General features: G+C 45.7%; 1 protein-coding gene across 4 annotated transcripts in view; it reads left to right on the top strand.

The window, feature by feature from the left end:
* Positions 1–11,686, top strand: part of GGACT (gamma-glutamylamine cyclotransferase) — a 56,809-nt gene continuing 45,123 nt past the window's right edge. Inside the window, exons 1-2 of one of the 4 annotated variants that reach the window (XM_011933834.1) lie at positions 1–220; positions 5,485–5,664. The gene's annotated coding sequence lies outside the window, so the exon portion shown is untranslated. The other 3 variants (XM_011933832.1, XM_011933838.1, XM_011933835.1) reach the window with 3 other exon arrangements.

Genomic DNA, 11,686 nt, shown 5'->3' with positions numbered 1-11,686 from the left:
GAGACAGAAATGTCACTCTCTCCATATCTGTACCATTCCTACCAGCTGGCCCCCAAGTGGCATTGCTTCAACCCAACGTCTCTAGGGAAAATTTTCACTTCTGATTTTGGTTCTCAGTCGTGTCATTTCTGGGGCTTAAATTAGTCCTGGAGCTAGGGAAGAGGTGATGTCATCCTTCCATTGTCTCCTTCAACCACAGTTTCATTTTAAGAGAGTATTGGTAAATAAGTGGGCAGTGTGACTAGATGACGGTCTGGACTCGGTATCAGGGCTGTGTGCACGCTCAGCTGGGGGCCCTTGGTAATGTGTGATGTGATAGACGCACACGTGGCTTGCATCCCCAGGTGTGTCTGAGCTTTGGGTTCATTTGTGTGAGAGTGTGTGTCCATCTGATGTGCTGTGTCCTCAAGCTTGTGGAGTCGTGAGTCTGTGTTTTGTGGGGTGTGGCCCAGGTGTGTCTGGGTCCACCATGCATTCGGGGCTTGAGCCTGAGTGCTCAGGTGTGTTAGGGTGGATGTAACTTCTGTGGGGCGTCCCCAGGTGTGTGAAGCTGGTGGCTCTGTGTCTGCGGCGCGGCGTCTCCGGCGGGCATCGGCGTGGGTGGTTCTGGCTCTCAGGCGGCCAGTTGTGCGTGCGGCCAGGTGCGGCCAGTTGTGCGTGCGGCCCGGTGTGTGCGAGGGCGCAGCAGGGGCGGGCGGGCCTCGCGTCCCGCCTGCAGGGGGCGCCGCCGGGGGCGGCCTGGGAGCAGAGGCGCGGGCCCGGCCCTGCAGTTCCGCCCCGGCCCGGCCCTCCCCGACGGCCCGGCTGCCTGCAGGTGAGGCGCTGAGCGCGGGCGGGGGTCGGGGCTGCGTCCGCTCCGCCCCCCGCGCGGGGTGTCCTGAGGGCGGCGGGAACTCGGGGCGTCGCTCCCTGCGCGGCGTCTGGGCCGAGGCCGCAGGACCCGGCGTCCCCGCGGGCGAGGGAGGAAGCGTGGGACGCCGCCGGCGCGGCCAGCCGGAGGGAGGGGACGGTGGACCCCGAAACGCGTCCTCCATTGCCCCGCGCGGGGGCCATGGGCGCCATTGCCAGAACGGGCGGAGGGCGGCAAAAGCCAGGAACCGCCTCACGCACGGCTGCTGCTTCCCTGTAAAGGAAACGTGGCCGCCCACACGCTGGCTTTCAGAGGACCGCAGCTGAACCAGGCCAGCACTTCTCAGAAATTGTTCTTAAAGATTTCCCGTTTGTAAGGAGACTAGAAGCAGCAAAAGAAATCTAAAAACGTCTCCTGGCACTTGTGAATTTCTGATCTAAGGTTTCTTTGGAGCCGTTAGTGAAAATTCTGAAATTTTGAAGAAATTTATTGACTTGATTATTCATTATGGTTATCATTGCTATTTTACTCCGTGGGCCAAGGACAACGCCATAGGCTCAAAAGCCGACTTAAGTGTTTTTGGAACACAGCTTCTTAACTCCACGCTTAGTTGATTAATATTGAAGTGATAAGAAAATGTACTAGATTTCTGGCCCTTTTTGTTGTTGTTGTTTGGGATGGAGTCTTGCCCTGTCGCCCAGGCAGAAGTGCAGTGGCGCGCTCTCGGCTCACTGCAGCCTCTGCCTCCGGGGTTCAAGCGATTCTCCTACCTCAGCCTCCCGAGTAGCTGGGATTACAGGCGCCTGCAATTTTTGTGTTTTTAGTCGAGACGGGGTTTCACCATGTTGGCCAGGCTGGTCTCGAACTCCTGCGCTCGTGATCCGCCCGCCTTGGCCTCCCAAAGTGTTGGGATTACAGGCGTGAGCCACCGCACCTGGAATCTGTGGCCTTTTTTAAAAGCAAGTTATTTATTTTGCTAAATGTCCCAGGAAAAATGATTAATGAAAAACTGCAGGTGAGCTATATAAAGTGTAGGTCTTTCACACACGTACGTGTCCTTATGTACATTTACCTGTAAATGAAGACTTTTCCCTGGCCTCATTCAATTTATTGAAATGCTCAGATGAGGAGCACCTGCAGTTTGCCCGTATTTTCCCGCAACTATTCCCAGGAGAAGCCAGACTTTCCTCCATAAGCAGACCACTGTGCTCTAGCAGAGATTTGTATTGTGAAAGCTGAGTTTGCAAAGGTAAATTAATTTCGAATTGGTGGATTTTTGTATGGAAATACTTTGGGCTAGTTGACTTTACTAACCAGGACCTACCTACTACTTGTCAGGAGAGGGTGGTGGTTTGTGGTGCTCTGGATAGTGGGTAGCAGTAAGTAGAACAGAAGAGGGGTTTTAAAATGATCTGTTCATTTTTCTCTTTACTAGTAAGATTTCCAATCTGTGTCAATTACTGAAGTAAAGTCATTGGGAGGCTTTGTACCCACCTCGAGCCAGGGCCCTTACCAGGGATTAGGGCACCGGCAGACTGGTGTGGAGGTGTAGTGCAGGCGTGCTTGAAGAGGGACAGGACCCAAGGAAGGGTGACAAGAAGAAGACAAAAACATGAAATATTCGCAGCCCTCTTTAGAACATCCTCCATCTAGGCAAAATCTATTAGGAATTTTAAGAGGCTTCAATTAAACATGACCGCTCAGTGTCCTGCTGAACAGGAATTCATTCTTCAGTCGAAGCTCTATTGTCAGTAAAACTGCTCAGGATAAGGCAGCTGTGTTTAGGCTGTGAGGACCTGCCCCTGGACTGTGGAGCTTGCTCCGTAAAAGGCGTCTTGATACCCCCTCAAATGGATTTACAGAAAAGACTCAGCTGTTGGAAGTCTGTGGGATTCTATGGCATCATGAGGTAGCAGACCTGGTAAATAGCTAGAACGTAGAGAGGAATGAAACCAGAGGCAGTGTGCTGCTGGAGCTGAGAGGTGAGTGCTCACTGGAGGGCCAGGAGAAGGTCACAGCTGGACAGACCTTAAGCAGAGAGTGGATTTTTATAGGCAGAAGAGTGGAAAGGGTGGCCGACACCATGAGCAAAAATAAGAAGCTGAAAATGACAGTGTGTTCAGAGAAAGGCAAACAGCTGGCGTGCTGAGCCTAGACTGCGCGTGAAGAGGGGTGAGGGTGGGGGTGCCTGGAAAGCAAGGCTCTCTGGTGATAACCTCTACTTTTCAATCAAGGTTCTGATTTTTTTTTTTTTTTTGCTTGTTTATTGGGAAAATTTTAAGCAAACATGAAAGCACAGCAAAGTAGTAGAATGAATTTCCATATATCCATCAAATCGACTTCACAAGTCTCGTTTGGCCATATCCACTTCATCTTTTTTTTTCTTTTTTTGGTTGTGGCTGAAGCAGTTTAAAGCAATTTATTCCAGACAACAAAACATTTCACCCCTAAATTGTTCAGTATGCTTCTCCAGAGAAAGGGCATTTGCTTGTATAACCATAATACAATTATCACCTTCTGATGAAATTGACAGTAATTCCTTAATATTTTCTAAAACCTAGCCCATGATCAAATTTCCCTGATCACCTCAAAAATGAACTTATTTTTACTGTTGGTTTGTTTGAATCCAAATCCAGACAAGAATTTGTTGACTATCTGTTACCTTTTATTTTATTTTTTGAGACAGGATCCAGCTCTGTTGAGATCATGGCTTACTGTAACCTCAAACTCTTGGATTCAAGCCATCCTCCCACCTCAGCCTCCTGAGTAGTTGGGATTACAGGCATGTGCCACAACGCCCAGCTAATTTTTTTTTTTTTTGTAGAGATAGGTATTGCCCAGACTGGTTGGTTGTTCCCTGCACCCGCAATGGAGTCTCATTCACTCTTGTCACCCAGGCTGGAGTGCAGTGGCACAGTCTTGGCTCACTGCAACCTCTGCCTTCTGGGTTCAAGCGATTCTCCTGCCTCAGCCTCCCAAGTAGCTGGGGTTACAGGTGTACGCCACCACGCCCAGCTACTTTTTTTGTATTTTTAGTAGAGACGGAGTTTTACCATGTTGGCCAGGCTGGTCTCGAACTCCTGAACTCAAGTGATCCACCTGCCTCGGCCTCCCAAAGTGCTGCGATTACAGATGTAAGCTACCGTGTCCAGCTGTTGTCCCTTTCAGTCTAGGGCAGGGGTGGCAAATTTCTCTGTGAAGGGCCAGATACCAGCTCATTCAGGCTTTGTAGGCCCTATGGTCTCTGCCGTAAACTGCTCAGCTCTGCCATTGCCATGCAGGAGTAGCCAGGGGTGATAGTAAATGGATAAGTGTGACTGTGTTCCAATAATACTTAATTTCCAAAACCTTTGTGTTTTAAAATCCACCCACAGGCTGTACTGAGCCGCAGGCTGTGGTTTGTCGAGGCAGGTGTAGAGCAGCCTTGGCGGGTTTCTTTAATGCCAATGACTGTCGATGTTGCTTGGTTGCTTGCCTTTAGAGGGCCTCACGTGGATCTGTTGGGCTGCTTTTGGTGGAGTATGGTTTGACTTGCTTCTCTATCCCCTATATTTCCTGTAAGCTAGAAGTTAGATCTAGAGGCTTAATTAGGTTCATGCTCACCATTTTTGGCAAGTCTACTTCAGAAGTGGTTTGACTTTTTTAAAATCTAAATTTATCTGACTTTAAAGACTTGGAAACCCTCATCAAAGAAGCTCAACATTACCAGAATAGGAGCTCAGCATTACTAAAATCAGCTTTGCCTGATGGCTGAGAATACATTTTTTCTCTTTTTCTTTTTACTTTTCTTGTGGGAGAGTATATAGAGCTGTTATTTCTCAAAGAATTCTTTCTTGATTAATTTTTGTGGGTACCTCCTAGTAAGGGTATATGAGATACAATGTGTAATAACCCTCATTACAGGGTATATGAGATACAATGTGTAATAATCACATAAATAATCAGGGTAAATGCGGTATCCATCACTTCAAGCATTTATCTTTTGTGTTACAATCTAATGATACTCTTTTAGTTATTTTTAAATGTACAGTTACATTATTACTGACTATAGTCACCCTATTGTGCTATCAAATACTAGATCTTATTCCTGCTTTCTATGTTTCTGTACCCATTAACCATCTCTACTTTCCCCCAACCCCCTACTACCCTTCCTAGCCTCTAGTAACCATCATTCTGATCTCTATCTCAGTGAATTCAATTGTTTTAATTTTTGGCTCCCACAAATGAGTAAGAACATGCAAAGTTTGTCTTTATGTGCCTGCCTGGGTTATTTCAGTTCACATAATGACCTCCAGCTCCACCATATTGTTGCAAATGACAGGATCTCCTTTTTAATGGCTGAATAGTACTCCATTACATATATGTACCACATTTTGTCAAGGAGGTTTTGAGAACTTTGAACCCTTTCTCTAGGTCACTGGAAGGTGCCTCTATTCAAGGCATTCTTTGGCCCCTCAAGCATGTGAACTACATTTTTGCACTGAATATAAATATATTCCTTCCTTGGGCATGTGCCCAGGGTCTCAGATTGCCTTCTAATGGGAGTTAGGTCATTTATGCTTGTTTTTAAGCCCCTTATCGCTTAAATGTTTAATTTTCTTCAGTTGACTTCCTCTTATCTTACCTCCCAACAGGACTGAAAACTGGATATTTGCTCCCTATGGACTTTCTGGTCACCCTAGGAGGTGGACTTACTTTTTCTTGAGTCGTGTGGAAGGACTCTGAAGTCACAAGTTTTTCAAGTTTTTAAGACTCTCAGGCTTACTGTGGATCTGGATTCTAAGGCAACACTTCCTTGAAGAAACACGTTACAGGTGAGAACTGTTAGCCTCTGTTCTAGAGTGTTCATTGCTCAAGTTCTAGAGCACCACAAGAAGTATGCTGAGAAATAGTGTCAGTTGGAAGCCCTTGTCATTTAAGAATAGTGGTGGGGGGCCAGGTATGGTGGCTCGTACTGTAATTCCAGCAGTTTAGGAGGCTGAGGTGGGAGGATTGTTTGATCCCAGGAGACTGAGGCTACAGTGAACTGTGATTACACTGATTATGCCACTGTGCTCCAGCCTGGGCAACAGAGTGAGACCCTGTCTCAAAAAATTGAGGAGGGAAGGGAAGAAAAGAATAGTAGAGAAACTGTATGTTCATTTCTACATCTATTTTTCTCTGGGGTGTGTGGTCTTTTGATTTATAAGAAATATATATTGAGAATACTAATCTTTTTTCATATATACTATATTTCCACCCTATTTTTTTATACTTTGTGTAATACAATCTCTAGGCTTTGCAAAAAATTTTAATTTTATGTAGTTAAAAATATCGATCTCCCCTTTACAGTGTCTTTGTTTTGTGTTTTGCTTAGAAAGACCTGCCCATTTTAAGGTTTCTTTTTAAAATTCATGTTGACACAGATAAAGGAAAATGTAATGAGAGCTGGGAACATGTGATTCTGAAAAAGACTATTGAAGGGGGAGTATTTCCAGGCAGTATAATACCAAACTGATGTTGGCATTAAGATTGACCCTATGTTGCTAAGTGTTGAAGTTGGGCGATGAGTATTTGAGAGCTCCTTCTATCATTACCCTAGTTTTGTACATGTTTTACTTTCCATAACAGAATTTTTTTAAATTTTATTTTTATTTTTATTTTTTTACCAACAATAGCAGGGGGAAATTGTATCTTTGTCCCATTCATTCATGTTCAGCAGCTATCTATTAAGCTGTTCTGAACACTGGAGGGTATCATGTTAATAAATGAAAATGGTATTGAAATTTCTGTTATGTGGGAGACAAATATTAGCATCATGGTTAAGGGCACCGACTTCTGTGTCAGACCGCCTGGCTTCTTGTCCTCCCACTGCCACTTACTAGCTGGGTGATTTTGGACTTCTTAATTAAAAAGATGTGTATAATAATAGCTCTCTGGAGGCTCTAGGAAGAATGTCTTCTTGCTTTTTGCAGCTGCTAGAGGCCACCTGCATTCCTTGGCTTATTGGCCCTTTCCTCCATATTCCAAGCTAACATTGCCCTTTTCTGACCCTGCTTTTGTCATCACATCTGTCTGATCTGATCCAGGACAGGTTTTCCAGTTTTAAGGATTCCTCATTTGATTAGATTGGGCCCACTTGGATAATCCAGATTAATCTCTGCATCTCAAGGTCCTTACATCTGTGAAGTCCCTTTTGGCATAGGAGGTAACATATTCATAGGTTCCAGGGATTAGGATGTGAACACCCAAAGTGGCCATTATTCTGCCAACCACAGATTTGAGGAGACAAAAGAAAGTGAATGTGACTGAGTCCTTGGCAAGGAGGAGATGGGACTGGAGAGGGAGCCGGGCCGAGAGGATTCAGTAGGTCATCATATGTTTTGAAGTTCATCCCAACAGTAAAAGGAAGTTATGGTCAGATTTATTCCCTCAAATCTGGAATCAGCTGTTTCTCCAAGGAGCCCTAGTTAGCTGTTTTAAAGTGAAAAATGGTACTTAAAGACCATAATCTGGACCTAACAGGGTGCTCATTACTGTTGGATTGGCAGTTGTTTTTAAGCCATTTCAACAGACAGACAGAGAAAACCATTGTTCAAGATAAAATATTTCATGAGTGCATACTGGTAACATCCAAGTCTGTTTCTGGACTACAGCGTTTTTGCTTAATGTCATAGAACTTATATCCATACCCCTTTCTTCCACTCCAGAAATCTCAGTTCACAGCAACCCAGCGTAATTGATTATTTGCTTTAGCCCTCACCTCATGGAGTCACTGCCACAGGGGTGTGGGGATTGGGAGGAAGACCAAGGAGGTAAAGTGTCATTTTTGTTACATCGTATCAAGCCTACATACCATCTACATGACTTCTCTCTTGCTGTTGACCTTGCTTACCTGACTGAAATAGTGATTGGCAGGTTTCTCCACTGTAAAGTCACACTTTCCCCCTCCCTTCATTCTGTGCTCTGAAAGGAAGTCACAGTGAGCAGCCTGCACTTCTGGAGGGAGTAGTTATTTAGGCTTCATCTCCTTAAGGGGAAAGTGTCTACATATGTTATTTGGAATTCTTCCGTGCAGGAGGTTTATCTGTTTTCTTGCATTTATTTACTCAGTCATTTATATCATTATGGACTCACAGATACTTATTTTGTATTTTAGGTTCTAATCTAGTACTCCTTATTTTGTTCTCCAGTTGTTCCTGCTTTGGCCATTGGTAGCCTGTTCTGTCGTCTCTTGTGTCCCTTCGACTTGCCCCATCGTTCTGGGCTGGTGGGTTTGTTTATTTTTGAGCACTTCTTTTCTTTCCAATATTGCTAGATGCCCTAGATTCTTCTTGTGTATTTCCTGCTCCAGGCTTAGGTTCAGCCGTTTCTCTAGGAAACCCTGGTCCTCTCTGTTGGAGATGTTGTTAGAAACCACAAGCTGGATGCTGGTGTGCTTATTTAGACTGTAGTGGCATTGCTTTTAGGTCCTCTCAGCTGATGGAGCAAGGAAATGTCTGTGTGTACTGACCTGTGTATATAAACATATCAGTAAATACTTCTGTATGGAACCATCTGTTTCTGTGAGTCCACACTGGTGTCTCCAGCCCTAATCCTTTACCCCATGGATCACTCTCGCCTTTTCCCTGCTGCCTCTCACCTCCCACTCCAATAGTGAGAAACCTGGCTCCCATCGCCTGTGGCTCATTTGCCTACTTTTCAGTACATACATGTGTATGACAGTGTTGGAATTGCCATCTCGCCCTATGGGAACCACTGAAACAACGAGAGCCTGGTTTTTATTAATATATACAGTTCCTTTTGCCTTTAGTCTTCTAACTGTGGACTGGGCCAATAGGTGAAACAGTTTCTCTGGGCAGGCTGAATGAGATCCTGCTACCTTGAGAACATCTTACCAGTCAGATCTCCAGGGTGCAGATTCCATGGCTTCCCCCTGGCAGTTCTTCCGTCACTTGGCTGTTTTACTCCGCCTGAGCCAAGGCAGCCTTTGCTATCCTGACTTGACATAGAAGAGTTCCTTAGTAACTGTGTTCATTTGCTAGGGCTTCCATAGCAAATTACCACAGACTGGGAAGCTTAAGACAACAAAAATTTATTCTTGGCTCACAGAATCCAAAACCAGAATTCAAGGTGCTGTCAAGGCTGCCCTCCCTCCAAAGGCTGTATGGAAAGTCCTTCCCTAGATTTTTCAGCTTCTGGTGACTCCAGGTGTTCCCCGGCAAGTGGCCACACAGCTTCTGGTTCTGCTCTGTCTTCACATGGCCCCTCCTCGGTGTCTGTCTTCTCTCCTGTCCCTCATAAGGATATCTGCCATTGGATTCAGGGCCCATGTAGGCTGCCCAGGATGATCTCATCTCAGCTTCCCTAATTAATCGCATGTGCAAAGTCCCTTTGCCGTGTGAGGTGCCGTAGTCAAAGGTTCCAGGGATTAGGGCATGGACATGTTTTGGGGACCTTTGTTCTGTCAGCCTCACTTTGTGATCCTGCAGCCATCGCAGGATCAGAGCAGATCCCAAGGCATTTTTGGCAGAGTAAGACCAGGTGCCAGTCCCCAGGGTGTGTTTCTGCTGCTCTTATACACCGAGGCAGTGCTGTCAGGTCTAGACCCAGCAGGCCCCTCCTCCCTCAGCGCTGAAGGGAGGGGCTTTGGGCTGACAGGAGACATAGGTTTCATGCGTGAATTCCATCAGCAGAACGGTGCTCAGAACCTTCTTTGATTCACTCTGTAGGGGCAGAAAGGGGGTGATGCCTCTCTACCCCATCATAAGGGTCATGGCTGACACCCCTATACCAAACATTAACAATAGAAAAGCAAAACCCGTGTTCAATCATAGTTTTACATGACACAGGAGCTTTCAGAATGAAGACCAGAGACCCAGGGTGAACTCTCCAGATTTTGTTTAGATTTGAAGAAGCACAGACCGCCATGTGGAAATCCAATTGGAAAAAAGGGTGTGAACTGATGGAAATAGACCGAGTGGGGAAGCCCAGCAAGGCCTGTCTCCAGGTTCTTCTTGGCCTCTATGTTGTAGCATTTCTTCCTTTCGGGAATGGGGCAGGATCCTCTTGTCCAAGATCTTTGTGGCCAGCTGTTACACAGAAAGGTGTGGGGAAGGCTATAGTAGTATTTTTAGGTTTTATGGTTAGCTTTGGGGAAAGGGGTTCTGGTTCCTGTCACCTGCATTGGGGAAGAGAAATTCTGGATCCTTCGTAGTTTGCCTTCGGGGAGGATGAGAGGGGCAAGACACATGCAGGAGAAAGTCGGAGAGACTGAGCTGCTGAGCCCCACAACTCCTAGGCCCTCCCCTCCCGACAGCTGCTGGCACTCCTGCCTCCGCACCCTGGGGGTGGTTTTGCTGCAACTGCTCTTTTATTTGAATTTCATGTTATTTTGTCTTGCGTAATTGTTTTTGCATACTAGCCTAAACACTGCTGGGCTGTGAGCTCTGGCTGGGTAAGAACCATGCCTTCCTCATTCGGAGTCCACCATCATGCCTTCCACATAGTGGGGACCCAGTAAGAAAGAACTCACTTCCATTTAGTCGAGAATGTTTTTACAGAACTCATGTTCTGAGTCAGGCCAGAGTAAATTAGAGTAAGGAAGAGTATATGCGGGAATACTCCTCATATTATGCTGTGTTCTTGTCCATTTTTCAAACGACCACATTTACTTTTCAAGCTTTTGAGTGTTAATTACCTCTTCCTGCTGTTGTTATCTGTACTTGGGAGTATGAAGAGGTAAGTTTAATGAAAATTAGTATTTTTACATCTCATGATGGTTTTATTAACTTACCAGCATTAAATGAGGTTTGAAAAGTGTTCTTTGAGCCATTATTGAAAATAATCGTAACTGCCTGCTTTGAATTACTCTTCTTCCCTTGATTTGGTTTTCTGCAAAGTTAGATCCAGATTATAAAAGCCTAATAAAAGCTTAGAAGATTAGTATATCTCATAAATGAACAAAGAATGGTTTGAGGGCATTGCAGGGAACATTTAAGAAGTCTAAGTCATGGTTAACGTAATTTTAGGAAGAATTGTGAACAGCAAGATCTTTTACAACAGAAGTCAAGTAGACTCACAGGTAAGCCAGCAGTACCAGGGTTCCAGGGCTTAAGATCAGCTGGGATATAACTGAATGTACTGACTGGGAACTTGCTGGAAGCTCGGTTACCTGCCTCTCACTGGGTTTCCCGAGCCTCTGTGTCACTTTCCATCTGGGCTATCTGGCAGGTACCTTACACAAATGCGACACATTCTGGACTCTCGGGCTTCAGTGTGGTGGTGGCATAAGTGGATGTTTCATTATGTAGAATAAAAACAATATTGGCAGAATATCTATAACAGAGACATCTTGAACAAACTTGTGTCCAGGGAGGCGCTCTCTCCATTGGCAGTGTTTGGAATTAGAGCTGTAGAGGTGAAGGTGGCCACTACTGTGGGAGGAAAAGAGGAGTGCACTTGGTGTTCGGACATTTCCCTGTGGACGCGCAGGTGCCAGTATCTCCTTATCAAATGAATGGCTTTCAGAGTCAACTTTGTGGTCAGGGCTCTCAGAAAACATCCATTTCCCTTTCCTATCTTTCCCTTCTGATACTTTAGTTGTGCCTGAGTAGATAACGAACCCCTGGTGAAGAAAGGCAAGCGAAAATGTCATTCCCACCCTTTGTTCATAACAATTAGGTACAAATTGGCCTTGAACTTGGTTCCTGCAGTGATAGAGACACATCCCAGTTGATGAACCCTTCTTCCCTCCCTGCGGCCCTCCCTCCTTTCCTTCTCCCCTTCATCCCTCCCTGCCGCCCTCCCTCCTTTCCTTCTCCCCTTCATCCCTTCCTGCCACCCTCCCTCCTTTCC

Source organism: Colobus angolensis, unplaced genomic scaffold (genome assembly GCF_000951035.1).
Source record: "Colobus angolensis palliatus isolate OR3802 unplaced genomic scaffold, Cang.pa_1.0 Scaffold13, whole genome shotgun sequence".
Lineage (NCBI taxonomy): Eukaryota > Metazoa > Chordata > Mammalia > Primates > Cercopithecidae > Colobus > Colobus angolensis.
Note: the sequence above shows the minus strand (reverse complement) of the source record. Positions and strands in the feature narration are given on the sequence as shown.